Here is a 26,714-nt window from a genome sequence, read left to right as displayed (position 1 = left end):
CATCCCCTTCAAAAATAAGCCCCAATGTGACCTCAATCACTGTAGAATAGTTTGCCTCTTCTTGAACTTTATGTAAATGAAAACATAGTTTGTATCCTTTTATGTCTGGCTTTTTTTTTTCTTTTCCCCCCAACACCATGTCTGTGATAGTCATTTACATTGTTGCATGGAATCATAATTTTTTCTTTTTCATTGGTGTGTAACACACTGTTGTACAACTTATTTACCCACTGTAGTATTAATTAATTGCATTGTGCGAGCCCCTAGTTTGGGGCTAGCTACTACTTACATGCCTATGTACGTTCTCTGGTAGAGACTGTAGCACTTATTTCTGTAGTGTGACTCATTGCTCTTAAGCAACGTATGCCAAATAAATACCTTTCTCCATATCACAGATATCTGCCTGAAGGGAGATTAACTAACATTAGAAAATCATCCACTTAAAGTCTCTTTGTTGAGGAATTCTGCTTCCTTGTTCATTTGATATGTTACTTTATCTCCTCAATAAAGTCTCCATCTTACCAAGAAAGCAAAACCAAAGTTGTAGAGATAGCCCATGAGTTGGCCTCCAACAAGATTTACACAAGAGGACCTATCGGGATGATGCCATAGGCAGAGATTATCAAAAAATAGTTTACCACGAGGCCACCCTCTCAGCCCAAATTCTCTGCTCCAGAAAATGTAATACACACAGTTCAGAATCTCTCTGACATTACCTGCAGCAAATTCCAGCCCTTCCCTACAGAAAACCTAAGAAACGTGCAAATCTTCTTTGTCGTACAAGGGTACTGATCACAGAGAGAAATACCACGTCTGCTCTGGGTCTCAGGACCTTAACCGGCAGGCAGAGGGAGGAAAAGCAGTGTGAATTGTGTCTACGTATGCTTAAGCATTGCGTTTGAAGCATGATGAGTTGGAAACATTTTTTGTTTGGTCTCAGGCTCAGAATTCATCTAGCTCAAAGTTTGGAAGATCCTGAAACCTGATTCTGTGACGCCACCTTCCTCCAGTTGCTCAGACTAGAAACCTGGGATTCATCCTGGATTTTCTTTCCTCAAACCTACATCAGCAAATCCTATTGGCTCTTAATAAAACCTTCCAAATACAAGTACTTCTCCCACTTCTTGGTGCTCCTTTATCCCCCAGTGCGGCCACAGCGGCCCACTCACGGGCATCTCTGCTTCCACACAGGCACTGTTTTGATCTGTTCATACAATCTACCATCCCTCCTGCAAATAACATTGTTTTTGTTTGTTTTTTTACAAATATAAATTAGATAACGACACCCTACCATTAAAAGAACAGAATAAACAAAACAAAAGCAACTTCCTCTGGCTTCCCATCACACTTGGACGAAAATCCTTTTTGGGCAGGAAAGCTCTAGGTTCTCAATCTTGACCGCACGTTGAGAATTGCCTGTAAAGTTGAAGAATCCTACCTGAGCTGGATACTTGGCATTTGACGGCTCCTGGGAGGTGCCAACATTCACCTAGATTGGAAACTACTTCTCTAGGGTCCCTCGTCCTACCACTCTCTCCCTCTCTCTCTGCACTTCAACCCCAATTGCCGCCTTCTGTTTTTTTCGAACGTACTAAGCTCATTTCCACCCCCAAACACGGACGGACCACTCTTCCCTCAGACCTTTGGACGATCTGTTCTTCCACACATTCCAATCTCTGTTCAGATGTTAACTTTACAAAAGCATTTTCCTTGACCAACCTACTTAACCCACCCCCTGTTTCTTTACCTGGTACATTTTTAGCATTTATGGGAAATTATTATTTTCTTCCTTCCCTGTTTATGGTTGCTGTTCCTCACGGGAATGGAAACTTCGGGAAGATGGACACTGTGTTATTCACTCAATGTCTTCAGCCTGGCATATATTGTGCCTGGTACTAATTCTCTAATTCATCTATTCTGAGTGAATAAAAGGATTAATCAGGATTCTGGGATCAAGAATTGCTACAACTAGGTAATGGTGGCTTGTGGAATTCTTTATTTGGAAGGCTTTTGTTCTATTTGCATCCTTAGACTTTCCTTCCGGAAATAGTTAAGGAGACTGTTGCTTGTATTTGCTTGACTATGTTGCTGGGTTTTTCTGTTCTACTTCCTTCCTGAGATACAGGCCATCTGACTGGACTTTGCAGTGAGTTGTGGCTGCTTCAGGGTTAGGAGTCTTGGCCCCATCCTCACTGTTGAAGGTGTGGAATCCAGCACTTCTCTTAGGAGATGCTACAGGTGCTAATCCCTGCCCTTAGGCTGAAGGAGTCACCACTCTTTCTCTTTATTCATGTGTCCCCTTTTCACCTTTGATATGCAAGCGTTGCTTGTCCCCTGCCCGGTGCAGCGGAATGCATCCACAGACAGGGGATGTAACCTACGGCACATCTGCATCCCCTGACCTGGGTCTGGGGTCCTGGTCGCTGCATCCCTGGTCCAAGGCAAATGCTGTAAATCTCTTTCTTGAGTTAGAACTTGAATGAGAGCCCTCAGGGTTGGGTAGCTTATGAGCAGAAGCCCGAAGTTTGAACTCGTTATTTGACCACAAGAGCAGGGCACTCTGTATTTTACACTCTATTATTTTTCTAAGGCTGAGATAGAATGTACTGGAAGAGTGAGAGGGCTGAGAGGAACTCGGAAAAACTCTAAAGCCAAGATGTAGAAAGAATAAAAAGCAGAGTGAGAGAAATTTTGCTTTGGGTTGGTGAACAGGCACCAGTCTGTCTATTTTAAGCAGAAAGGGATTTACTATAGTGAATTAAGTGCTAGTAAGAACATAGATATGATGACAACAACAACAAAAAAAAGTGGGAGCAATAATTTTTTTTAAAAATTGAAAGTGGTGAGAAAAATCAAAGATGTCTGGGGCTTCCCTGGTGGCGCAGTGGTTGGGGGTCCGCCTGCCGATGCAGGGGACAGGGGTTCGTGCCCCGGTCCGGGAAGATCTCACATGCCGCGGAGCGGCTGGGCCCGTGAGCCATGGCTGCTGAGCCTGCGTGTCCGGAGCCTGTGCTCCACAACGGGAGAGGCCACAACAGTGAGAGGTCCACGTACCGCAAAAAAAAAAAAACAACAAGATGTCTGGAACGTATATGGGCAAAATCCTTTTTTGGTGAGAATCATTCTGAGACACAAAATGTGAATTCAGTGACACATGAACAACAATGAACAGGAAAATGATTGAGACAGAAGACAAGCAAACAAACCCCCCAAACAGAAAACCCCCTTGACTGTATATCATACATAGAAACTCAACATGAAATGAGTTCATTAGTATAAAGTTGTTAGATCAGTTTCTGCATGTAGTGAGTGGTCAGAGAAACCAGAGCTTGTCCACCATGTTGAAGGTGCCAACCAGCAAAACTCTTGTTGCAAGCTATGGGGAGCTCACTATTTTCAAAATCTATTGTATTCTTCCACTGTCAAAGCTAGTGGCAAAGCAGCTTACCCGGATTCCATCCATGGTAAGGTGATTCTGAACACAGCTGAAAAGTGTTAAGGTTGGTGGTGCCTACACCAACAGATTCTTTTTGTTTTTCCTCCATAAAATACTTCTTTTTAAATTACACAGGTAATATATACACATGATATCAAATCAAACAACAGAAAGTTATAAAGTTGAGAAATGCATCCAACTCAGTTTCCCTAATTCTGTTGACCAGTGTTAATGGCAGTGTTTATGTCAGTCAACACCTTTTAAATTCAGATAATGTTTGTTTGTCTTGGGGATAGTTACAAAATAGAAACTAGAAGTAGAATAGCATGCCTTCAAAAGAAGTTCATTTCAGAGGATTATTGGTGGAAATACAAAGACGGTAAGCTGAAATCCTTTATGGACTTATGAACAAAAGGTAACCTTTTTGATATTTGGTTAGTTAATTCTAAAAATAAATTCTTATTGGTATTATTCTGGAGAAGAAAAAAAAGGACTGCTTATTAAGCAAGACTGTGAGCTCCTTAAGGATTAGTGTTATCGCAAAACCCTGCAAAAACCTCACACGTGGTAAGCATTTTCCAAGTGTTAAATTAAAATAGGAAAAAGAACATGTAACTTTAAAAATGCCAGCCTTCGTTTTCATAAGGTCAACAGATTTCTCATTTTACCCATTATGATTATTATTTTTCTCCACTACTATCATGAAAATAACACGTAAAATGTCTATATTCAATTTATTAATTTGTTTCATTTAATTACGACTATTGCACCATTTTGGAAAAGTCCTATGTATTTAAGAGCTTAATATATTTTCTCTTTGTTTTATTTTGTGATGATTGAATAGTTTTTAAAATGTATTTTGCAAACCTTCAATATTCCATTTGTATAATAGTTTCATCAGTCTTTTTATTAGCTTGTAGCTGGTTTTTTATTAGCTAGCTTTCTCCTTCTTGTACTCTTTTCTTCCCTCCTAGGAGAGCTTTACTTCTTCTATTCATCAGGAAATCAAGGCCCCGTAATAGAGGGCTGGGTTATAGTTACTGAGATGGGGTATCCATCCCACTCAGTATAAGGCATATGACTTAAATAATGACCAAATCCACACCTCAACCAATTGGTTTTGTTTGTTTGTTTGTTTTTGCGGTACGCGGGCCTCTCACTGCTGTGGCCTCTCCCGTTGCGGAGCACAGGCTCCGGACGCGCAGGCTCAGTGGTCATGGCTCACGGGCCCAGCCGCTCCGCGGCATGGGGAATCTTCCCGGACCGGGGCGCGAACCCGTGTCCCCTGCATCGGCAGGCGGACTCCCAACCACTGCGCCACCAGGGAAGCTCAACCAATTGTTTTTTTGTTTGTTTTAAAGAAGATATTGGGGGTAGGAGTTTATTAATTAATTAATTAATTTTTGCTGTGTTGCGTCTTCATCTCTGTGCGAGGGCTTTCTCTAGTTGTGGCGAGCGGGGGCCACTCTTCATCGCGGTGCGCGGGCCTCTCACTATCGCGGCCTCTCTTGTTGCGGAGCACAGGCTCCAGACGCGCAGGCTCAGTAGTTGTGGCTCACGGGCCTAGTTGCTCCGTGGCATGTGGGATCCTCCCAGACCAGGGCTCGAACCCGTGTCCCCTGCATTGGCAGGCAGATTCTCAACCACTGCGCCACCAGGGAAGCCCCCAACCAATTGGTTTTTAATGGGATTCTTGCATATTTATATCTTAGTTTGTGTAAGGAACAGGATTCTTGTGCATCATTAACTATGGAAAGGTTAGGGAAGAGAAAATGGGAAGTGATAGTTAAAAAATATATAAGGTTAATTGAAATTTCAGATTCTAATGCAATTAAGGCAATTCTGACTCAAGTTGGTGACAAAGAAACATACTTCAGGTTTGTGTTAGCTGTGGTTTTGAGTAGCAGAGTTTTCATGCTGGTTAGCTCTAATTTTGCTAAAGATACCAACGATTCAGAAAACAATTGCACATTTCCATTTAGATGTAGGTAGTTTCTCTAGTGTAAATTTGAAACCAAATGATCAGGGCTTTCTAAAGCTGGATCTTACTTCTTCCTTTTCTTTCTAAAAGAGAGATGGTCAATGACAAGAGCTAAATTATCTTGATCTGAAAAATAAAGCTTTAAATAAAGAACATCACTTTCTTGTCCTGGAAGAAAATAAAACCATATCTTTAAATATAGTCTTATGTGGATGGGTTGAGAGGTTGTAATAAAGATTGGTATATTACTAATACTTTCTTTTTATGTTCATTAAAAAAGTAAAACTAATGGATTGTAGTTATTACAAAATACTACTGAATATATCAATAATACACATTTTTACTGGCTGCTGATTTTTCTAGTGAATGCTACATGATATGTGAATATGCTTCTAATTAGTTTAATTTACTTAGGGGGAAATGGACCTCATCAGCCAATTTTTTTAACGTTTCTATGACGTTACTTATTACTATAGTTTTTTTTTACGTTTTATGAACTAGGAATTTATTGTCAATGTTTGGTAAACAGCACTATGAATTAATACTTGCAAAAGGTGACAGTTATGTAGTTTATGTTATTGGTGATGCTAATAATAAATAGTGACTCAGCCTGAGTCAAATCCTAACTTTGCCACTTATTTGCTGTGTGACTTTAGGCAAGTTATTCAACCTTGTTTCCTATTCTGTAAAATGTCTCTGTTTACACGTGTACAAATTAGCAATAAAAATAATATCAGTAGCTTTTTCTGAGGCTTGAGTTAGTTCGTATAAAGCATTTATAACTCAATATATGCAATGTGGGTTTTAATTTTTCTGTGTATACTTTGAGCCAGTTCCTTTTCCCCAGCAGACACATTCAGTCAAATTGGAGAATCCTCTTTCCTTTCATCCAAGGATTGAGTGTATGTTCTGGGAACTTAGGGACAGGGCTTTGGTGAGGCACTGGGGACGACAGAGCTGACGCTCAATCTTTGCTCACTTGTCTGCTGAGGAGAGCTGTCATCACCCTGGTCTTCACCATCCAGGTCATTTCTGATATATATCCAATACGTCCGCTTCCTACCTGTCCCTGGTCACACAGAAAAACTGCAGGGCTGTTTGAGGCCCCGTCTGTCCAGACTCTCTGTGCCTTGGTTCCTGCTCTGACCCTGCTACCCGCCCTGGGCCCTCCCCGTGGTGTGGACCCTGGGCTCCCTGAGTTCTCGGGCTCCACAGAGCTCTCTGGAACTTTGCATATGTACAGATGATGAACTCTGGCACAAACTGAGAAGCACAGAAATGTAAGTACTTATGAGATTTATGGAATCATTATTCTTATTATTTTGAGCAAACGCTTCCAAATTCCATTTCTTTCTGGAGGGAGAAAGAGGACTCAAGACAGTAATTAGGACGCAGAGAAATTACCAGTAACTCCGGGGTCTTATTCCCGCCGAGCTCTGGCCAGGGGGACTCGCCTGGACGTTTGATCAGTTGACATTCTGACCGTTAAACTAAGAAATAGGTGTGAGTGTAAAAAGGGACACCCTGGTGTTGAGCGCCGTCCCGTGAGTTTGATGTAGTAATGATTTGTCAGATGAAAACATATTTGCAGAGTGTTAGGAGGGAGAGATCACTTCTGGTTAGTGACTCAAAAAAGGGAAGAGGATGGTCAGGAGGTATTTGATTTAGATCTGGGAAGATATGTGGGCTTTTAAGCCAAAATAAATTTTGCAAAGGAAACCTGCTCTTGCCTTTTTGTACCCAAAGCTTATCTTTTTTCATCCTCCACTTTGATAAATAGATGCATTTTTGTGGTGGAAAGCACGTAGACTTTGGAGCCATCAGACTCAATGGTGTCAGTGACTAGCTGGATGACTTGGGAAAATCAATCTCCAGGCCTCTATACAATGACCATGACCGATTCCTTCTGGGCTTAGAGGGTCAAGTGCTGAAACCGACACGAAGCACCCAAGATTCCAGGCCTAGCACCTGTAACAACTCAAGAAAGGCTATTTCTTTCCCCACTTTTGACCCTAGAGCTCTAATGTAAAGTTTATTTAGTGTGTACTGGGGACCGGGGGAAAATTTCCTTTAGGCACTGTGTTCTATAAATAAGTATTTACAACCGTAGTCCACATTCTCCTGGAAGGATCTGTAAAATGCAAGATTTTATTGCCATTGATACCTAACCCAAATGTGTATAATCATAAAATGGAACAAAATAACTGGTGGTCTACAGAGCCTAAAGTGAGAAATCTGTCTGGTTTACAGTTGGTTTTTGTTTTAACTGCTAAATTCTACAGAGAGCCATTTTATTTTATTTATTTATTTATTTTTTAAGAAGATGTTGGGGGTAGGAGTTTATTAATTAATTAATTAATTATTGCTGTGTTGGGTCTTCGTTTCTGTGCGAGGGCTTTCTCTAGTTGCGGCGAGCGGGGGCCGCTCTTCATCGCGGTGCGCGGGCCTCTCACTATCATGGCCTCTCTTGTTACGGAGCACAGGCTCCAGACGCGCAGGCTCAGTAGTAGTGGCTCATAGGCCCAGTTGCTCCGCAGCATGTGGGATCCTCCCAGACCAGGGCTCGCACCCGTGTCCCCTGCATTAGCAGGCAGATTCTCAACCACTGTGCCACCAGGGAAGCCCCAGAGAGCTATTTTAAAAGGAAGTACATCTGCAGAGCTAACATACAGGATTTTGCAAGTGGTTGCATTTAGTAGAAAACATGATGTTTTTCTCCCAATTGACCTCTTAAGAATTATGTTACTGGGTATACTCTGTTCCCCCTAACTGGACTTTGATAACATATAATTGAACAATTCCGCTCCTTTGTTAGATCTTTTTGCTCTTGTTATGTAGACGTTTACCCCAACTCAAGAAGAATGAGACAGCTACTCTGGAGTACAGCTGGAAGGCACCACAAGTGTGAGGAATGTTGAAGGAAGCCAAGAACTAGCTTTCTCAACCAACTAGGCTAAGCTTGAAGACGTAGAATTCACAAATGTCTGAATAAATTTTTTTAAATAAATTTATTTATTTTATTTATTTAATTTTGGCTGCGTTGGGTCTTCGTCACTGCACGGGGGCTTTCTCTAGTTGTGGCAGACGGGGGCTACTCTTCGTTGCAGTGCGCGGGCTTCTCGTTGCGGTGGCTTCTCTTATTGTGGAGCACGGGCTCTAGGCACGTGAGCTTCAGTAGTTGCGGTATGCAGGCTCGGTAGTTGTGGCACACGGGCTTAGCCGCTCCGTGGCATGTGGGATCTTCCCAGACCAGGGCTCGAACCCATGCCCCCTGCATTGGCAGGCGGAATCTTAACCACTGCACCACCAGGCAAGCCCCTGAATAAAATTTTTGCGTTGACATGGAGGGGAATTTCCAGCCTTTGTACTGCTGGGTGTGGGTTTGGGAAGAGGCAAATTAAAAGAAAGAAAACCCACTAAAAATGGAGAGGAAGTCAAAATACTGGTCTATAAAAATCTGGTTTTAACTTGCTCTAAGATAAAGCCCTTTATAATTATTCTATGCAGCCACATGCCTGAAATAAGTTTGAAATCACAGAAGGGCAAAATTTATGGTAAACAAAAATTCATCTTGGATTAGTCCTAAATAAGGATATCCTGAAAGAGCAAATAATTTTATCTGAATAAATTACTCATTAATGATGTCTGCACAGCGCAACTTGGTGTCAGCAGAATAGGTCTGTCTCAGAAAGAAAATTGTGGTTAGACTGACTTTTGACTTGGTTGTTATCCTGAAGAATTCAAATCCATTTCTCCCCTGCAGGATTTTTCTCGACAGTGTTAGCCATCTAGCTCACTCTGTGCTGTGTGACCTGGCTCCTGTATTGTGTATTTTTGTATAATTGAACTGTCTTTTTTTTACTTTAAACCTGCCATGTTGTGTTTGGTGGAGGGTATAGGTGCACCATTATGCTTTGTAAGTTATGAAACCATTTATGAACGCCATTGAGAGTCAATCCAGTTTTGTGTGAATGTTTTTTCTACTAGTTTCCCTTTCATTTTGCCTACATCAGTTACTTGGATACGGTTGTAATATTCACTCCTTGCTTGAGAGCAGTAGATTCAAGGTGTCATTTCCTGTGATGTTGTAGATTTCCTTTGGTGTCCTACTCTGTCTGATTCCTCCTCTTTGTCATGGCATTCTTTCCTTTTATTTTCATATGTTGGCCAGTAGTTTCTGGTACTCATAGAGTTTTAACAGAACTTTGGATGTTTAATAGTGATTTTAAAGACAAAATACCACTTTGGGGCTTACAATAAATTCGTAAAAGAGTTGCCATTGTTAGAATTTTTCCTGAAAAAATTTACAATTGTTAATAAATGGCATTTAATAAGAAAAATATACGAACACGTAGACTTGTTCTTAATTGCCAGGACACTTTATTTAGTAGGTATGCGTTGAGCGCCTACCGGTGATGAGAGAATATATTATCACCCCTCTTCTTCCTCTTACCCTGTGTACTATAATTATCTTGAGAATAATTCTCTAAATAGACACAAGAAGTAACACACACTGCAAGTGTGGCTCTAAGAGTCCAGAGTAGAGGGAGATTCTGTCTGTCTGGGGTAATCGTTGAGGAATTAGCAGATGAATGGGTTCTTGGAAGACTTATAATGGGTAAAGATTGGGGATGAGCAATTTAAGTAGAAATAATGACAGGACAAAGTCCATGAAGGCAGCAAATATGAGATGTTCTTAGAAAATGATATATTTTTTCAAAGAAAACAATATGTATAGAATAAAGGGAGTGAGTCCCCAAGTTAAAATAAAACTATATAGCAGATAACATGAAATAAAGTGTACATGGTGTATTTTCTTGTTTAAAATCTGTACAGATTCAAGTTGGAGTGAACGTAAAACACTAAAATAAAATGTCATAGTAATTCTCACATGAAAAAAACCCACCCAAATTCCATTAAGCGTCAGTACGTGAAGTGTGGTGACCTGCACATTCTCCGTAGATCTGCCCAGTGGAACTTCCCAGGCTGGGGAAACATTCTGTCAGCCAGAGTGTATCACAGCCCTGCTGCTGCTCTAGGTCAGTCTGCCAAAGAACAGGGATGTGAGGGGTCCAGGCCTTCGTCTGATTAGAAGGAAATGTTCCTTTGCAGAAGGAGTAGACCACTTTTGATAGGTCTGTATAGGCTTGTTATCACTTGCCCAATTTGGTAACTGATTATATAATTCCCATTTCCTCTGCCTGTGTAGGAAAGTCATAGATTATCTGGTTACTAAAACATACAAATAATGCATCTACACAACTTTAGCTTGAGGATTTCTGAGGAGTTCAGAAGAGCAGAATCTTTGGAACAAAGACTTTTGGATATCAATATTATATCGTACTCATTATCAGAATCATTTTTACTATAAAATCACTTTTATTATAAAATATCTGTTTGTACATAGAATTCTCCAAGGCTCAGGCTGAAATCACCATGATAGCTTATATCTTCATGAAATAGTAACTTCTTCTGCTCTGGTATGATGATAAAATTATACAGGTTTTGTGATAATAAAGAAAAAAGATGAAAGAAACATTACCTATGCAGCATAATTTAGGGAACGAAATGTTTAATCCATTTTAGAAAAGTATTGATAATGAAAAGTCCCTGTCAGTTTACTTTTATGGGAAAAGTTAAAAATTTTCTGAATAGTTGGGTCAGATCCCAAAATACCATATACGACTTTATAACACAAAAATAAAAACCATCTATTGTATTCAAACCATGTGTTCAGGCTAAACGGTAATGTTAACTGGATTTCCTGAATCCAGCCTGGAAACTTTGATATCCTTCTGTGCCACGTGGGGCTTAAAAGCCTCTGCCTATGGAGGATCAGACCTCCTTTTATCAGCCTGTCTGCCCCGATCCAGTCGTGTTCCTATTAAGTTCTGTTGTAACCCCTCCTGGTAAAGGGACAGAAGCTGGCTGTTCTTTTCTTTCTCTCATTTTTTACAGCGATGTAGCTCAATTTGTGCCTGAGTCTTTCAGGAATAAATAGATATTATGAACCAAGAAAAGAATAAGAATAGAATGGTGCAGTTGACCAAGCTATTAGAGAGCATTTTCCCTATTCAACACCTGCTTCAGTCTCAGAGGATATTGGAGGCTGAGCTCTGGGGGTCTCAGACGTCCTGTAGTATAATTCAGAGAATATGAAAAAGATACACACTTTAAAGCTCCTGAAATTCAGTGCCTGCAGATTTTCATCTCTTCCTGGTACAAAGTAAAAATGAGCTCCATTCTCTTATCTGTGTACAAGGCATGAATGTTAATTGATGGCTGTTGTTCCTGAATTACATTTGGACTACTGGGGAAAACCCATATGTGATCAGTTTAGTAACAGAGTGAGTTCAAAAGTAATGTCACAGATGGGCAGCGAAACTTTAATTCATACTTTTATGATCTCCAACTTGGATTACAGTCATTCTCTGCCTCCCGGCCTCCTTCAGGTGTCCTACTGGAAGAAGAAAAGATAGGGCTTCCCTGGTGGCGCAGTGGTTGGGGGTCCGCCTGCCGATGCAGGGAACACGGGTTCGTGCCTCGTCCCGGGGAAGATCCTACATGCCGCGGAAAGGCTGGGCCCGTGAGCCATGGCCGCTGAGCTTGTGCTCCGCAACGGGAGAGGCCACAACAGTGAGAGGCCCGCGTAACGAAAAAAAAAAAAAAGAAAAGCTAGCCTGTACAAGTATGCAGCCCCTGAGGTTTTAAACATGCAGAGTCTGGTCAACGTGTAGCTCTGCTTGGAGTACTTGGTCCGGCCCATCAGTTAGGGCCGCGACGGATGCTAAGAGGTCCTAGGGATGTGCTTTTGAAACACGGCGTGAATCCAAATGAGTTTCAGGTTCCCTGTTGTCCAAGCCCAATTTTGTTCAAGTGTAAAAACGTGGGGTTTTTATTTGTTCAGAACTGCTATTATAAATCACGATGCCCCATAGCTTTTTCAAGCAGTTGTGGAATATAGTTTTCCCAGACAGATTCAGAATATCAGACCTGTCATTGAGTTTAGGTCAAGGCTAAAGTGACTCGTTTAATTTGCTTTTTTTTTTTCAGCGGTACGGTATTCTTTCCATGCCTTCCGTGTAGCTTTGCCAGGATTTTTTAAAACTCCTTGAAGAGCTTAGTATTCTAATATTTAGAATGTTTAAAGTAAACACAGTTGAAATCTTCTTTAAAACTATGCTCTTTTAGAACGAACTTACGGTTACCAGAGGGGAAGGGTCGGGGGCGAGGGATAGTTAGGGAGTTTGGGATTGACATGTACACACCGCTGGATTTAATATGGGTAACTAACAAGGACCTACTGTAGAGCACTGGGAACTGCTCAATAGTATGTAACAACCTAAATGGGAAAAGAACTTGGAAAAGAATAGATGCATGTGTATGTATAACTGAATCACTTTGCTGTACACCTGAAACTAACACAACATTGTTAATCAACTATACATCAATACAAAATAAAAAGTTTAAAAAAAGTGTGCTCATTTATATGCATGCTCTGCTATGTGTGGTGATACCATAGCCACGGCACCTACCACTTTCTTGCTGATGACAAAGAAACATCAGAAATTCCGTGGTTTCCTTATAATTCTATTGTGTAGGATATTCTATAAACGTATTTATCATTTTTCCTAGGTATGATTTTTACCCTAAGTCCCCAAGTCATCACATTTGTGTCAATCTTATTTAAAAGTAAATCATGAAAATGCACTTCCACTTTTTTTTTTTTCAATATCTGGAAACAGAAATAGCCATAAGGGCCTTTATTTCTGAATGCAGTTGCATAATTTGGTTTATCTACAGGCATTTCCCCATTTCTTTTAAACATGTTTCTTCTGCTCTCTAGACATACATTTGTCATATGGATTGAAGTCGGTGTAATTATTTTCCCTGTTTACCTATTGGTCATATTTTGCGTGTGATGACAGTTTTATGGGAATTAAATATCAGGAATACCTGTTTCAAGGAAACGATATACTATTAGTGACTAGCTACCTTGATTTGATTCTTCCTGAGCATCGCATATTCCTCAGCAATGTAATTATAGGCAGCATGCAGTGAGAAACACAAATGAAATCTGATACTGAAAACTCTGGTGTTCTAGGACAAGCCGTTTTGCTTTTTGAGCTTCTTTTCTCATCAAGGAGATAGTTGCAGTTCACACCTCACATGGCTTTTGTACGGATTAAAAGGAATTTGAAAGCACTTCCAAACTTATAAAATTATTAGCAAATATTAGTTACTTATAATACTGCTCTAGTGGAGGGAAGCTTTTACTGACAAGAAACAAAATATTTAGCAACTAAATTCAGTATTTAATTTTGAAGCACAGAATTTCTTCTGTTAACAGCCGAAGCCCTCCCTTCTGCTTTTTGCTGTATATTCTCTTCCACTTTGGGGGTTCATTACTAGTATAAAACAATGCATATGTGTGACCTCTACATTGTATTTTCGTAAAAATCAAGTAATAAACAAAGGTGTTGAAGGGATGTGCAAAAATATAGCAGTAAATATGGAAAGTGAAAATATACTCTAATAAGGCCCTTTTGCAATATTTCACTCTGTAAGTTCTCAATAATAAAAGCAGTCTCCATATTTCCAGTCACAGAATATACTGGTAATTATGTTGGCATTAATACACACTCCATATCTATATTTTTCTCCAGTGTTTCTTTAATGTCGTGAAAACTAAACATTGGATTGTTCTTTTTCAGTTGATTAAAGAACCATTTTTGAACTATCTCTGAACTTTTCCTAGTAAGGGAAACTCGATGTTCAAATACCTGTGAGTTCGGGTGGTACCACGTGGATTGGGGTAGAGGGAACTGATCTCATTCCCCTCTTGTTTCCTCTCATCCCTACTCTGTTTTGTGAAATTGCCCTCTTTGAGAAAGAAAGAAGTCATATCTGCAGCTTTTCTTAGGGACTCACAAATGAGCTCCTTTAATTCTGTGGACCAGGTCCTTTTGCAGTTACCATAGTGACTCAGATCCAAACAATACGGCCTCTTTTCCCTTGAACTGTTTTAAGCTCACGGGCTTCTTGGCTTCTTGCTTCATTGTGTTTTCTCCCTGAACTTTTCACTACTGCATTTTTTCTTCTTTCCTTTGTATTCCATTGTAGCCAAACTTATATATATGTATTAATTTTTAAAAAGAAATATTTGTAAGTGGAGAGACATCTCAGAGATGAACTGATACTTTACGATGCCCATGTAAATCTCCCTCTACTTGACGGTAATTCTGTGTATTAACTGTAAAACAATCTCATGAGGCTTCATTCAGGACCAATTCACTCAGCTTTAAAAATGAATACAGAAGGTGTGATATTGCATGATTACTAACAACAAAGTAAGGTCTCCCAACGCCCAGGTGAGCGTCCAGTGTCTCCAAATTACTTCCACTGTTCATAAATTACTTTGTCATTGACCAGCTGATAAACCTTTCCTTCCTACTGGTACAAGATGGAAGTAAAGAGAAACAGCTAGAAAAATGCATCTATGTAAATGCACGGTTGGACTTCCTTTTATAGACTGGGTTGAAATAATTATAGGGAGTGTGAGTAGCAGTAAAATTAACTCTGGGATGTTTCGTTTCACATGGGATGATTCTTCTCTGCATGACCCCACTGCTGTCCCATCCCCTAAGTCAATATTTTTCAACCCACGTTTTCTGAATGTATGCTATGTGGTAGGTGCTTGGTAGAGGCAAGACATACAGATAGAGCTCTTGGCTTGAGACACTCATGAACTGCTTATTTGACTAGAATACTTCAGTTGCAGGGAATTTATTTGGGGGGAGGTGTCTGCCTAAATAGCAATGAAAATAACAAACGTTGACTGTCTCGTAGAGTCAGCAGAGCATCAGAGTTAAAAGTGTGGATCTAAATTTTACCTCTTGAAGTGCTGAACATTGGAAAAGTGGTTTGTTCCTTCATCTACAAAAAAATAAATAACAGCGGAATCTAACTCAAAGGACTGTTGTAAGGCTTGAGTGAGTTAATATTTGTACGGTACTTAGAATAGTGCCTGGATTCAAATCACTGTTAAAAATAAATAAAATGCCTTACTTATCCCAAGGACAGATCTAACATTAGAAATTTAGAGACTGTATGAGTCATCTATTGTTGTGTGATAAATTACCCTCAAACTTAGCAGCTTAAAGCAGACATGGTTCTTGGGTAGTTTCTGGTAGGTCAGGCATGGGGCACAGGGGTGTCTGTGTGTCTCTGACCAGGGCAACTCGTTAAGCTGCATCTAAGCTGTTAGCAGAGGCTGCAGACATCTCAAGTCCTGATGGAGCAGAACTGTCTTCTAAAGTCACCCCTGTGAGTCTCAGGTCCTCACAGGCTCTTGGATGGAGATGGTTCTGTGCCACATGGGCCTCTTTATGGATCACTTTATAGCATGGCGCCTGGCTTCGTTCAGAGTGAAGAAGGATGGAGGGAATGAAAAAGGGCACCAAAATGAAAACCACTACTTTTTTGAGGAAATGACATCCCATTACTTTTACTGTATTCTACTCAATTAAAGCAAGTCACTAGGTCCAGGCCACGCTCAAGGAGAGGGAATTTACACAAGGGCATGAACACGAGGAGATGAGGTGGGTTTCACTGGGGTTTATCTCAGAGGCTGTCATTCACCGAGGTGATTAACATTTTTTTAAGCCTATGAATGCTAAATATTATAATGTACTTCCATTAATAGAGAGCCGGAAGCCTCTTAAAATCTCCAGAGACTTGGCAATCTGCCTGTACTTCCTTTGGCCAACTAACATTTTTGTCTCCCATGCGAGGTTGTTAATTATATTTGCTATTGGTCCATTGTCTCTGAAATGTACAAAGACTTCTGTTACTTGAAGGTTGCCAGATAGATGTATCCTAGTACTGGAAAGTGACACTCTGTTTTCTCTGAATCTCTTTCTTGTTGAGCATTGATTATCATTCCCATAGGGAGGGCTCCAACTCCATGCAGAATAGCAAAGGTCATCACTACACCAACCACCAGGAATAGAAGTCCAAACACTTCTCATGATTGTATCTTGTATGGAAGTTGCCAAGGAAAACACAGTGCAGTCAAGCACTGGATGGAGCAATGCTTTACTTACATGAAGAGACAGCAAAAGTTCAGCTTTACTAGTGGGCGTTGGTCCCCCACGGCCAGCAGGTCTCTTCCCACAGCTACGCAGGGTTATTCACCTACGTGCATGCCTCTCATGCACAATGGAAGGACGCTTCCCTTCCCCACAGAGGATAGATAAAGCAGTGGGGTTGGCCAGGTACCATATGTCACACAGGCTTAAGCAGAGCATCCACACAAGGGGATAAGCCCAGCGCGAGCTGTGTGAGCTCCTTATCTCTCGGTAAGGAAGTGTCCATGCCCAAGGTCCATTCTTTTTTTTTTTTTTTAATTTTTTTCTATTTCTTTTTTCTTTTCATTTTTTTAAAGTGACTTTTGTAGGACTGGAGAATTTTTATTTTTCTTTCTTTATTTTTTTCCAGCCACATGGCTTGCAGGATCTTAATTCCCAGACCAGGGATTGAACCTGGGCTCTGGCAGTGACAGAGAAGAGTCCTAACCACTCGACCACCGGGGAATTCCCCCAAGGTCCATTCTTATGCAACTCCATGGTAGAAAGATTGGGTGCCCGAGACAGCCTTTTCCAACATTTCTGTTAGTGTGTGGTTTGTGTCTGTTGTGCTGACCCTGATTTGTGGATTTGCCGTATAGAATTTAGTTAAGACTACCGCTTTTACAACAGTTCTCAGAGAAACTCAAACATGATGGCTTCTTTGTCCTCAGGGCCCCAAAATGCTGATTCAGAGTATTTTTACCCTTATGAGAAACTGCATTAAGTTTTAGATCATTCACTTAGAACTAAACCATGAAGATGGATGACAAAATGATGGGGAGAAAAGTGCTTATTGAATTCAGTATGGATAATCAACCTATATGATTCAAGGTAAAAAGAGGGAAATAATGTTCTAAGACAAGGGGTGCTATGATTTTGTTTGGTCCCGAAGTATACAGGTATATTCTGTTTCACCCAGATCATTTCCATCAAACATACATAATAGAGATTTTGTTGCCAATTAACTTCACTTGTGTGGACTTAGACAATTGTCCTTGAACCACAGGCTTCATGTGAACTCCGTCTGAAGTGTATCTGGAAGAGACAACAATTTTTTCTTTATGGTTGTGTTTCAGTTAGAATTCCTTTGCATCTGACCTCTTTGAAAACCTTAATTTAAATGAGGAGCAAAGAACTCAACATTCTCTTGTAAGGTCCATTCTAGCTGCAACGTTCTGCAATTCCATGTTTCCAAAAGGTGCAGAGTTGTTCTGAGTTGTGACTAGAGTGGCACTGAACTCTTGTTCTCCCAGAATGTGAATGGTAAGGCACAATCTCCTAACATCTTTGTAACAACAAAATTATGTTTCTTTATTTTTTCTGATGAACAGAGAAAGTAGAGAAACTTGGTCGTGAGAGATTTCTTGGTTAAATTAATGTTCCTAACCTATACAGTAAATGATTCCTTGTTGGAAGAAATAATGATTTTTCTGGGCTCTTATTAGATCATCTGCATAACTTCAGCTTTTCATCCTAGTTTTCCCCTATTATTTCTGAACACTTCTTTATTAATTATCATTTCTTTCGATTTCATTTTCAGTTTCTTCCGCCCCACTAGCCTCTCTCCTTTGTCTATAAGATAGAATAGAAATTTTCCTCTGATCATGCTATTTCCGCAGGGAACTGGCTTCTGATGTGCCTTTTAAATAAACAAAACTTTTGGAAAGAGAATATTTTGACACCCTCAAATATTCCATTTCTGCTGCGTCCTCTCATTTATTAACCCTCAACAATCTGCCTTCCACCGTAAGTCCATAACAACGGATCGACAAACTTGAAGGTCACATGTGATTGTATAATGACATAAACAATGGTCCTTTTCCATTTTTCATCCTCCTTGATAAGCCCTTGACATCAGACACTAATGCCCCTCCTCACTTTTGCAGAAATCCGTCACCCTGGCTTTCCCGACACAGAATTTGATAGTCTTCCTATCTCTGCCTGCTTTATCTGTTATTATTAGTTATTAATTTTCTCCCACTGTTATTCCAGAAATTCTACCCTGGGCCATCTTTTCTATCTCTGTAGGCTTCTCTTGGCCTTTCTAGTCACTCTCTTAACTTTAACCATTTGTTTCTTCTTTACTCACTAGTCCTAACTGCTCTCCTGATTTCTACACCTTCCCTACACTTTTGATTTACAGAAAGTTTGACATTAAAGATGTCTTAGTCATCTTGATTACTTACTCAGGTAAATTATCAAAAAGAGGAGATGGCAACAAAAAAATCACAGTACTATTATAATGCTACTTATTATCTACACTTGAATACTCCAGCTGGGCAGTTTAAAAACAGAAATAATTCTAAGCGCTACATGGCTTTCACGGCATTACGAAAACTGAAGTTTTGAGTTGGGCTTCCCCCCTCAAGGTGGCTCTCAGAGGAAGCTGCTGCCTCGGCCACCACCAGGAAGCTGCCCCTTCCTTCTGGCTTCAAAACCAAGCCACATCTGCCCAAATGAGGAAGCTGCCCAGTTAGGGCATCCATCTGTTGAATCCAGAGTGTCCCTCTACAGATTACAGCTCACGGGCGATCTGCATCTGCCCACATCCATCAGTTTCTAATCAGAATCTTTTTTTTTTTTTTTTTTTTCGGTACGCGAGCTTCTCACTGTTGTGGCCTCTCCCGTTGCGGAGCACAGGCTCCGGACGCGCAGGCTCAGCGGCCATGGCTCACGGGCCCAGCCGCTCCGCGGCATGTGAGATCTTCCCGGACCGGGGCACGAACCCGCGTCCCCTGCATCGGCAGGCGGACTCTCAACCACTGCACCACCAGGAAAGACCCTCTAATCAGAATCTTGAATGAGTTATTTGATTGGCGTACTTTAAAGGACGGAAAGAGCTGTGGATGGAAGACAGTCTGGGGGAGGCAGGTTGCTCTAGATGCTTAGCTCCGGCAGTACAGGAGGGGATGCCAGCAGAGCAGTGGGATTGGTGTTGAGTGAAGCAGTTCATATTCTTGCCATTCTCCTGGTCCCGTCAGAAAGCGTACATGACCTGCTTCTCATCCTCAAATTTCAACAGAACAATAATAGACACACACGAAACATGCTTTTACCTAACCAACAGCACCTCTTCCTCATGTAGACAACAAAGTATACTCGATTCAGGCAGAAGATCCAAGGTCTCACCAGTTCCTACGTACATCTCTGGGTGATATCCATTCCTCCCTGCCATCCTGTAAGCTGTGGACTATATTATAAAGTTAACCACTACTTGTAAAACTGAAGACCCTATAGAAAAGCAATAGAGGAAAGGGAGAAAAGATAAAGAAGTGATATGGGATACTTAAGAGAAATTAAGAAAATATTGATAGTTTCTAAAGCCCTATTTTTCTATATTTCTATATAACTTTCATGAGAACATAGGGGACGTTTATAACTTCTTCCCTTCACTATCTGTATTAGTCAGGGTTCTCCAACAGACAAGTAGCATCTGGTTCTTGCTATCCAGCTGGGTAGCTAGCTAGCTAGCTATTGGTCAAGATCGTTATAAGGAATTGGCCCTCACGAGGATGGAGGCTGAGAAGTCCCAAGGTCTGCAGTCAGCAAGCTGGAGGCCCAGGAGAGGAGATGTGTGGCTCCAGTCCAAGTCCAAAGGCCTGAGGACCAAGAGAGCAGGTGGTGTAAGTTCCATCCTGAGACCCTACCGTCTCTACACACAGGAAGTGCTGACGTTCCGGTCTGAGTCTAAAGGTCAGAAAAGACCAACATCCCAGCTCAAGAGTCAGGCAGGAGGGGTTCCCTTATGCAAAACCGAAAGGAGGCAGCTTTTGAAAATTTCATTTGGGCTGATTAGATGGGACCACTCACATTTAGGAGTGCAGTTTTCTTTCCTGGGTCTACTGACTCAAATGTTAGCTTCATCCAGAAGCACCCTCATGGAAATACCCAGAATAATGTTTGACTCAATATCTTGGCACCCTGTGGCCCAGTCAGGTTGACACGTAGAATTAACCATTACACTCCCCATTCCAAGCCCTGTTTTCCCTCAGATGGCACATAAACAAATCAGGGTTTATTCTCTGTGGGTAACTCAACTCTTTCTGGTCATAGTAGAGTTGGGAGGCAACCCAGAGGATCCCCAGTTTTCCAGACATATTTTTTTTATCTTCACAATTTAGCAGTTACTCTATTTCCCCTTTAACTGTATTAATCACCCCAGTAAATGCAGTAAATGCATGTCACTGGACGATTCTTCTTTGTTGGTCCAGTGACATGTGGACCCCCAGGTGACCAGACCTCGTCTGCTAGTGCAGTGAGACCATTTTCATTTTCTCAGCTGAGAGCATCTCTCCCTTGGGTACCTTTTTAAGTTACAGTGCAGGCTAACTTGCTGTAATGAAGAAAGCCCCAAATATCATAGCTTGAACGAGATAATTATTTCCCTCTCACATGAGTCCAGAGTTGGCCGGTGGTTTAAGGCATCGAAGTATCTTTGCTTAATAAGATTATCCAGGGGTTCTGTCAATCCTGTCCTATCTTGTAGCTCTGTAATGCCTCAGGGTCTCATCTGCATGCTCAGGACTGGCTCATCTGCTTTATACCTGTGAATTCTAGCCCACACACATGTGGAAAGAAAGGAAGGGAAGTTCAAGAATTTTCCTTTTGAAAGGATTTGACCTTGAAGTTGCATGCATCCTTCACATCTTCAGATCTCACCTCATTAGCTAGAACTATGGCACATAACTCTATATAGAGGCAGTGGAAAGCTGGAACTTGTCTCTTACTGGGCAGCCATTCACTGAACAAATATGCAGGGTGTTCTATTATTAACATGCAGAGGGAGATCATTGGTGTTGGGGAAGTTATCCATCTACGCTATGGTACGAAAACCTCTAAAAATCAAGATACCAAAGTTTCAGGGGTGGGAAGCAAAAATATTATGAGAGGGACTGCAGGTGTAACAGTGAGAGATGCTACTTTCACTCCTTGGTTCCCAGGCCTGTGTGTTTTGTCTGTGTTACTTAACATCAAATATCTGATGATGGTTTGAGGTGTATATCACATCCCCAGGGACAGTTCCCCAACCACACCAAAATTGGTGCCCCCTGGGAAGGTGAATCTTTCCTGCTGTCCATCACAGCTCCCCTGATGGTCGTGAAATGCTGTATCGGTCCACCTCTGCATGGGTCTAACACATTGCTTTAGGAAACGAAGGTTAAATGTTTTCTTCCCCATCAACCGGCAGAGTACTTCTTATAAGACTTTTGAGGGAGGGGAGGCCGTACAAGAAGCGTAGAGCTGGTGAGAATCTGAGCTCTCTGCTCAAGCAACTTACCCTTATCCACAGATAACAGCACTTTTCAAGAATAGAGGTAACACTTCATCTCACCAGTGTATTACTTGGCGTCTTGATAAAGGGGGCCTTAGAATACAGAGTTAAGGGGTGGCTTAGTGGTCACTCATTAAAAAATCTAGAAGAATTATTACTATTTATTCTCCCTATTCTTTGTTTTCTTTTTACATTACTCAAAAAAAAAAAAAAAAAGAAAAGAAAGTGCTGTCCTTTTAACTTCATCCATCCTGGGCCATGACTGAATCTAGCTTTCAACCAACCAATCAAGTAGACAATCAGAACTTCAGCAGGTTCTTGATGGGTTAAAAATAAACCTATCCCAAGATTTTGCTTCTCTTTCCCTGATTTAAAATCCTCAGCATTTTTGAGAGTGTGAGTTTCTCAGCCAGATGGTCTGGTTTTGAATCCTGGTTTTATACCAACTAGCTGTGTGATCTTGGAGAAGTTGCTTAACTTCCATATACCTTACTTTCCCTATTTGTAAAATAGATATAGTATCTACTCATGGTTTAATTGTCAATACGTTTAAAGAGGTTATATCTATACAGTATATATACGTCTACATACACTATATCTGTGTCACAAAGTCTATGTTGAATAAATGATAGCCCTTTTTTTTTTAATTGAACATAGGTCAGCATCTCTAGTTTGAAGGTAAAGATCCTTCATCGTTTTGTTCTAGTCTTTACTTCCACCCATTATTTTACACCAACCACGTATTCCAAGACTGTGAAGCTGGACTACATCCTGCTTCCTGACAAGTCTCTCACTTTTGTATTTGACATCTTCTCCTGACAAGTCCTTTCATGGAACACTGCTTATTGGACTTTACGCATCTTACAACGCTCACGTCAAATGCTGCTGCCACCGTGAAATCTTTCTTGCTATTTTTCTGTTTGAAGGTGATCTTTCCTTTCAAAAATCTTCATTGTGGGTCATGTTTTCTTTCAGGACACCTCATTAATTAATTCACTGATTAGAGAATTAGACACATCTTAAGTGAATACCTACGATGTTTAAGGAGAACTTTTCACTGTGAAAGGAACTTGCGAATTTGTAGGAGAAACAAACATATAAATAGATAATTCCAATATAGCGGTTTGATGTTATGAGAGTCATGGTTAGACAGGTTACTTAGCTCCAAATTGGGAAGCCAGTGAAGGCTTCCTGGAGGAAGCGATGCCAGAACTGAGTTGTAAAAACAGTTGTAAGAACTGTTATGAAGTTCACATGGGGCTGAGGTGGGGAAATACTGAAACGGTAGACACTGGAAAGGTATGATCCCAGAGGACCATGCATGAGAGAGTAAGGAGTTTGGACATATTTTTAAGTGCCATTAAAGACTTTTCAGCAGATTTTTAATTTAGATAATTCATCTTAGCAGTAATATGGAGGTGGGGCTTTGGGGCAAAAAAGACCAATTAAAAGTGCATTGCCATCATCCAGCTGAGAGATAGGAAGGGCAGGAATAGTAGGGCCAAATGGAAAAGATGGAATAATTTGAAATTTAGTCATGAGAAAAATCAGAAGGACTTTATGATCGGTTAATTCTGGGAGATGCGGAAGAGGAAGGAGGTAAATATGTCTTTTAGGTTTTAGCAGGGATAACAGGGAGGTTGGTGATGCTAAAGAATGTCACCTAAACCTGAAACTAACATAGTGCAGAGGACAGAAGGGCAGGCTTCTTATGTTTAGTGTGTGCGTGTGGTGGATCGCACCCTGACCTTTTCTACTTATTCACAGAGATATCATTCTCTGAGGTGAAAACTTGAATATGAAAGACAAAGGAGACAGCATCTTGGTATAATCATGTCCCACATAGTCTGTAGTTGTACACCTGCCAGTGGTTTACATCATCTGACTTACTATCGATGGGAAAAACTGCTAAGGTAGAAAAAATCCATAATCTTAAACATAAAGAGAAAAAGAAGGGAAAAAAAGGAAGAAGGAAGAAAAAAAAAGAAAGAATGAAAGGAAAGGGAAGATAAAACATCCGTGTGGAAGGTGAATTTATATGAATGTAGATTTGATAAGAAATTGAAACTGGTAAATACGATCACAGATGAACAGATACCTAATTAGATAATGAAAAATTACTTTTCATTTAAAAGCAACTAATCTCTACCCTCATTCTTTTTTTAAAAAAAGGATTTATGTAAATTATTTGGTACGGTAGGTGTTCTTCTGTAAGGAGACGCTGATGGCAGAGTGGAGTAACGGAAGACAAATTGGGCTGAGACCCCGGGAACCTGGGTCCTAGCTCTATCCTGTCCTAAACTTGGCTGGACAAGACACTAGTCCAAAAGTAAACAGGGTTTATGTCCCCTAAAATCTACATCTGTTGCTTCTATAGCTAGGCCTAGATTTTCTTGACTTTTTTTTTTTTTTTCTTTTCAGTTACCCTCTTGTTGAAATCTTTTGGTATTTATAATCTGATTCACTGCGGCTCAGAAATATTCATCTTCTTCCAAAATGCTTGTGAAAAGAAAAGCAGCACATGGGAACTGGACACAGACATGGCTGCCCATGAAGTACTCAAATCGATGAAGACTAACATAAAATGATATAATAATACAAATGAAGGCTCTGGAGTGAATAATTTTAATTTCCATCTCTGCTAACACTGAAGCGATCATAGGGATTAAGAATGGCTGCCACTCAACAGTCCATTAAGGCCTCTCATTAGTAGGTTAAAGGGTTAAGACTTGATTAAAAAAAAAAGATACACCAGTCAAGTTCAAGGGACGGAAGGAAATGAAATGGAAATGGGTTACTAGGTGAATACAGCATTTCACAGAGCAGACGTTTTATAAATATAAGTTGTGTAATTGTATGAAAGAGCCTGAAGTCTTGGCTTACTTTTTGCTCTAAATTAATATTAAAATTTTATACTATTATTATTAATGTTCTTCACAGGTTGAGTTGTATCTGCCTTTAGCAGTAGAACAACCCACATTTCCTGAGCCTCTTCTATAATTCACATATGAAGAATTAAACGTGTGTGTGTGTAATTACAGGTGTGTGGAGAGGCTGGTGGTATTCAATTTTTACCTGTTTCCAACTCAAACAGCTGATTGCAGAGATTAATTTTCAGTTGATTTTACATTACATGAGGATGCAGAGTAATGCCAGGCTTAAGTTTTTGAAAGGAGGAAATCTGCTTTTTCTAGAAGAATTATATTCAGCAAGATGAAAACAGTAGTTATACTACTGTATTGGCACAGCATAAAACACTTAAAATTAAGACATTTCTTGAAAATTTGTGATGCCTATAACTGGCTTTCAGAATTCATTCAGTGGCATGTTAACTGAAGTAAAAATGAAGAGGTGAAATCCAACGAATAAATGATACAGACAATCTGATTGGCAGAATTTTTGTGGCGGGGTGGTAGAGTTTCACCTATAATCTCTATAGGTCTAAGGGAGAAAATATGTTGCTCACAAAACTTAACTTCAGTGGAGGAACTGTTTCGATTTCTGAATTTATGTTTAGTTCGTAAATAACTTTCCTCTTTCCAGACCACCATGTCCTTGAAAAGTTAATTTAGTTTTCTCTCTGGATACAAGAGGCTTCGCATGACAATGGAAGTTGAAAGCTTCCCGGGGAAAGATCCTTCAAAGAATAAGGGACTCATGATAGGGAAGGATAAAAGTCAACGGTTTATACCATTCAACTGCTTTTAAGATTTTCATCAAATGCATGCCCTGCAGTAGAAACTTACTAGAGCAGCTTTCCAGCAGAGTTAAAATCATAAAACAATGACATCGCTCTCTTTGTTTCTCTGAGTTTTCACAGGGGAAAGACAGCAACCGAACTGTGTATCAACTTACTTTCTTCACCTTTTGGTGTTGGAAAAAAAAAATCTTACCCTGAGGTACGCCATACAGTTACGCAAAAGCTGCTTTGTTTTTGTTTTTCGCTAGAAAAATACAACTTTATTCTAAGAGTGTTTGTATTTTATGGATTCTGGTGTGAATATGCCATCGGTTTCCTCAAGGGCAAAGTCTTTCAAAACACAAAAAAGGAGTTCATTGCAATTTTTAAAATAAATATTAACTTGGGATTTTAAAAAAAGTGTTTACTAATACCTTTTCATCAGATGCCTAGAATTTGATTTTTTTTAAATGTGTGTATATTTTATGGCAATGGCTATAGCTTACTTAAAAATAAGCGTTTGCTGCAACGAAGTGGACTGCATGTTCCTATTTCTGGGGTGTTGCCAATCCATGACCTCACACTGATATTTCCTCTGGAGCTTGCCAGGAGCCTGCCACATGCAAGTGAACGACTTCCTCCCCGCCCACCTGTGTGTTCTACGTTCCCTCCTGTGAGCAAAGCCATGAAGGGAGCAGAGTATGACAGTGTCCTCAAAATGCCAAGTACAGTTTTGAGTTGAGACACTTTCTTAAAACCTACATTGTAGCTGTTTCACCAAAAAGATATAGAATACCATACAAGTCTTGCTTTATGTTATATCGCAAGCTAAAAGCTAAATTAGTTTTCCTAGATACTCATCGAGTAGAAGCTTTGCTTTGAGTTGCCTTTCTGAGATTTAATTTTGAAAACTTCATTGATGTTGGCACTGAAAAGGCACTGCCAGAAAGTTCACTGGAACAGACTATACTAATCTGGCTACACTTCAACTGGGTTAATTGCATTCTGACTACTTAAAGTTTTCTGCATATGGTATTCCTCTTTATTCATAGAAACGTCATCGTTTGCTGAATGACATAAAGCACCTGTCATATTTCATTTCTTTAAAGTTTCTGAATGTTAGGGATCGTTACCACATCCGTTTCTGTGTAAATGCTTTTGGTCAGAATTAGGTTTAGAATAAATTACTATGCTATTTTATCATAGTCCGTAAAGCA

At 40.3% G+C, this 26,714-nt stretch overlaps 1 long non-coding RNA gene across 2 annotated transcripts in view; it reads left to right on the top strand.

Moving 5' to 3' along the window:
• LOC116746794 overlaps positions 1-26,714 on the top strand; it is a 251,970-nt gene that overhangs the window by 20,237 nt on the left and 205,019 nt on the right. The window contains exon 3 of one of the 2 annotated variants that reach the window (XR_004347876.1): positions 24,240-25,036. The exons of the other annotated variant lie outside the window; for it this stretch is intronic. This is a non-coding gene — a long non-coding RNA (uncharacterized LOC116746794). Of the gene's footprint in view, positions 1-24,239; positions 25,037-26,714 lie in introns of those variants that run through there. 2 annotated transcript variants of the gene reach the window in all.

The sequence above is a fragment of the Phocoena sinus genome, chromosome 21 (assembly GCF_008692025.1).
Source record: "Phocoena sinus isolate mPhoSin1 chromosome 21, mPhoSin1.pri, whole genome shotgun sequence".
In the NCBI taxonomy this organism is placed as follows: domain Eukaryota; kingdom Metazoa; phylum Chordata; class Mammalia; order Artiodactyla; family Phocoenidae; genus Phocoena; species Phocoena sinus.
This window is presented reverse-complemented; position numbering and strand designations above follow the sequence as displayed.